Here is a 4365-nt window from a genome sequence, read left to right on the forward strand (position 1 = left end):
AGTCAGGGTTGATTTCTTTTAGGATTGACTGATTTGATCTTCCTGCAGTCCAAGGGACTCTCAAGAGTCTTCTCCAGCACCATAGTTCAAAAGAATCTATTCTTCGGCGCTCGGCCTTCCTTATAGTCCAACTCTCGCAGCCATACATGACTACTGGGAATACCATTGCTTTGATCATGTAGACTTTTGTTGGCAGGGTGATGTCTCTACTTTTTATCATGCTATTTAGGTTCGCCATCGCTTTCCTCCCAAGGAGCAGGCGTCTTTTAATTTCATAGCTGCTGTCACAGTCTGCGGTGATCTGGGATCCCAGGAACGTGAAATCTGTCACTACTTCCATGACTTCTCCTATTTGCCAAGGAGTGATGGGGCCGGATGCCATGACCTTAGTTTTTTTGATGTTGCGCTTCAAGCCCACTTTTGCGCTCTCCTCTTTTACTCTGAGCAAGAGGCTCTTGAGGTCCTCTTCACTTTCTGCCATTAGAGTGGTATCGTCTGCATATCTGAGGTTGTTGATCTTTTTCCCAGCAATCTTAATTCCCGCTTGTGATTCATCCAGGCCAGCATTTCGCATGATGTACTCTGCATATATATTAAATAAGCAAGGTGACAATATACATCCTTGTCGTACTCCTTTTCCTATGCTAAACCAATATTCTATATCCTAGTAGGCGACTAACAACCTCTGCTCCACATGCCCAGTCAGCAAGCATGTTCTGGGTTAGGAACTTTTCCCAGGCACATGGAGGCCTGATTTGAATCAGTACCATGGCACTCAGGGAGAGGGGGGCTTGTGCTGTTTTCCTGCCCTTTAGTGGCCTTGGGGAGCTGCTATTTGCCTCACTGGGAACATGAGTCATTTTTAACATGCAAATCAGCCCTTAATCTATGCTTGCTTTGACAACAGACCAGGCATTCTTGGGTACCAAGATTTTGCCAGTTTATTTAATTCATTTGTACCCTGCCTTTGTCCCCAGCAGGGACTGAATACCGCTTATCATTCTCCTCTCCTCCATTTTAACTTCACAACAACCCTGTGAGGTAGGTTACGTTGAGAAAGAGTGACTGGCCCTAGGTCACACAGCAAGCTTCCATGGCACAAACGTGTCTCTCCCAGATATCAGTCTGACACACTTAACCATTACACCATGCTGTCTCTCCTGTATATGCTCCTAGTTTTACAAAACAGCCAATGAAAATCAACTGACTTCAATATGTGCAGGATCTATCCCACCGACGAATAATTTATAAACTAGACGATATAAAACAAATGAACACCTATATAAAACTTTATAATCATACATAATATACAGCCCTGCCCAGATATTAGGGTTCTCTCTTTTCAGTGTCTGAGCCCTTGACTAGCACAGCATTAGAATTTTGTTCTCTTTTGCAAGTTTGCACCTGCCTGAGCCCTTGACTTCTCACACATTACTGCCAATGGTCCCAGTGACTTCACTAGCACAGCATCAGAATTTTGTTCTCTTTTGCAAGTTTGCACTTTACCCTAATGGAAGGTATGGCCTTCAGTGTTTTGGATTTCACCAGAATACACAGGATTTTCCAGATTAATTAGTTTACACAAAACTCTTTCAGATTAAGGGCAGTAAAATTTGGATTATTATGTAAAGCCACTATGTGTAATGCATATTAAGAGTTTGAACTGTGGCTCACCTTTTCCTGGAAGGGTTCCTGTTCCTCTAGCAGCTGTGTGACAAGCAGAACAAGCATTTTCTTCAGCAATAGATGTAGCTGTGGGAAAAGCAAGACCTGCTAAATTATTCTTCTTAGGCATCGGTTAGATCATTGGTGCTCTCTGAGAAGGAAATAGATTTCTGTAGGGCCAAGCCAAATTCCTCTTCTGTTTTTTTTTTTTATTCTGGAAGGCGGCAGTTTATGAATTTAGTGTAAGATGGTTTATGCAGTTACTCTGAAGAAATTGGTTCAGTTGCTCTAAAGGAATACCTCTTGACTTGAAGCACTTAAGGCCTTAATAATCAGATTTTTGTGTGTTTGTTTTGACAAGTGGGTGACCTACATGGACTTGCAGGGGGCTTCTCATTTTCCACTCTCCCACTATTTCATCGGCTTCCTAAAAGCCCCCCATACCCTCTCCCCTATTTCTGTTTCCTTCTGACCTTCTCATCCACCAGCCAATCTACCTTTATCTGCCCCCCCCCCAGCTGTTCCTGTTGCCCTCCCACTGGGAAAACTCTGTGCGGTTCCAGCTACCAGACTGAGTCAGTTTGCATGGTGCCAGAGACCATTACACCCAGTTTTGCAGTGGGGAACCTGCAGGGAGCACTTCACTCTCCCCTCGATTTCCCTCTCCATACTACTTAGCTTTTCTTCCTCCTAGCAGGCCCCATAGCCTTAACTTTCCCTGCTAACGTCTCTCCTTCTCACCCACCCACCAACCAACCCAGCTTTTATCTGCCCCCCCATCTTTAGCCATGTTGTTTATTTATTCATTTGTACCCTGCCTTTCTCCACAACAAGGACCCAAAGCAGCTTACATCACTTCCCCCCTCCATTTTATCTTCAAAACAATGCTGTGAGGTAGGTTGGGCTGAAAGTATATGAGTGGGCGAAGATCACCTAGTGAGCACCGTGCCAGAGAGGTGATTCGAACTTGAGTCTTCCATATCCTAGTGTGAACTGGCTTTTGGGGGCTGGCTGCTGTTGAACAGTCGCAAGCGGCCAGTCCTGGGCAAGTCACACAAGTCACCCCATGGTTACTGCCTGGCTTAGCCCCACAGAGTCCTCCCTCAGAGGCCAAAACAGTTCTGGAAAGGGCCCTGCCTTCATACTGACAGAAACCAAGGCTGGCAATACTTGTGGTTGCATAGCGAAGGACACTGAATTGGCCTTTTCTTAAAGCTATTATTGTTAGAGTTGTGGGGTTTGTTTACTGTATTTTTTCAGATTTCTCTGCAAACTTGTTCTTTTCTGAGGTCTGTAGAAAGGTCTGTCTTGTCTGTTCATGTCTCCAGTCTCTGGATTGAAGTATCCACAGATTTGGCCATGCTGAGAGTTGAATGTATTGATACCCTGCCTACCCCGTTCCTTCCAGAGCAAGGCTAGCCATTTTAAAAGGAACTATGAATGTAAAACCTGTCTTATACAGGGTTAGATTTTCAACCGAATTAACTCAGTATTGCCTACTTTAGTTGACAGAGCTTTCTCCGGGATATTAGGCAGAAAAAAGCCTTACCCAGTACCTGAGATCCTTATTTAAGTAGACATGCCAGGGATTAAACCTGGAACCTTTTGCATGCAAAGCAGGTACTCCGCCACTGAGCCATGAGCCATCCCTAGTATAAGATCAGTATATTCTCCACTAAAAATAATGTGCTCTAACATTCTCCACGGCTTTGGATGAAGAATCATGTATGTCTGATTTTTTTACCACGGCTACCAGCTCCTGTCAACACAACTCGCATACCCTCACACAACCTGTGGCATTTATGCTACAGATGTGCTGTATGTGTGCTAGAGAACCTTGCTAATCAAATAAACAATTGCAGGTAAAGCTAAATTAATGGTTGCAAAGAATTAACTCCCAGCCCTGAAAATATCCTGCTTGTTAAATTGTCCAGAAGAGCATTTTTATAAATGGAATGTATTTAGGGTCTGTGAAATTGTAGGCCAGTGATCCAAGTGGTGCCTTCTTGCTTCTTCCCCAAAACACCTCTTCCCCAAAGCCACTCTCTGCTTCACTGGAAGACACCAACCTTTAGGTCAGAAGAGGGCACCCATTTGGTAATAGCTGCTCCCATCATAGCAGGATAGTGGGCTTGTAAACTCCAAACATTTGTCCTGTATGGCAGCCATTTTGTGAATAGCCCCATTGCCCCTTGGTAGCCATTTTAAGACGATGCCCACTGTGCTGTCTCAAAGTTTCCCAAGTGTTCTCAGGCTGAATAAAAGTTGAGGATCCCTGTCTAGGCAGTCTTCATTGTACATGTTATACTTTTTTGTTGCATTGTTCTTCAGTTCTTTAATCCTACTTTACTGTGTATTTTAAACAATTTTATAGCGCATTCTCTAATTTTGTAATCTGTTTTTAGTGCACTATTTGTTGTATGTTCTGTACTATTTCTATTGTATTGTGTTAACCATTTAATCTGACTTGAGCCTCAGCAAGGAAGGTGAACTGCTAGCATCATGTATCCTCTGACCTTCTGCTTTATCAGAATTTTATTGCACAGAGGATTTTGGTGCAGCTTTTCACCAAACTGAAAATTTTGGTGAAGTGGCACTAATAGGGCTGCCAAATCCCCTTGGGGGGCAGAAATCCCCCTGCGCCAGAGGCCCGTTCCCCAGCGTGCACGTCACAGGGAAGTGACATTATGACGCCGGGCA

Source organism: Gekko japonicus, unplaced genomic scaffold (assembly GCF_001447785.1).
Source record: "Gekko japonicus isolate JY-2015 unplaced genomic scaffold, Gekko_japonicus_V1.1 scaffold269, whole genome shotgun sequence".
Classification (NCBI taxonomy): domain Eukaryota; kingdom Metazoa; phylum Chordata; class Lepidosauria; order Squamata; family Gekkonidae; genus Gekko; species Gekko japonicus.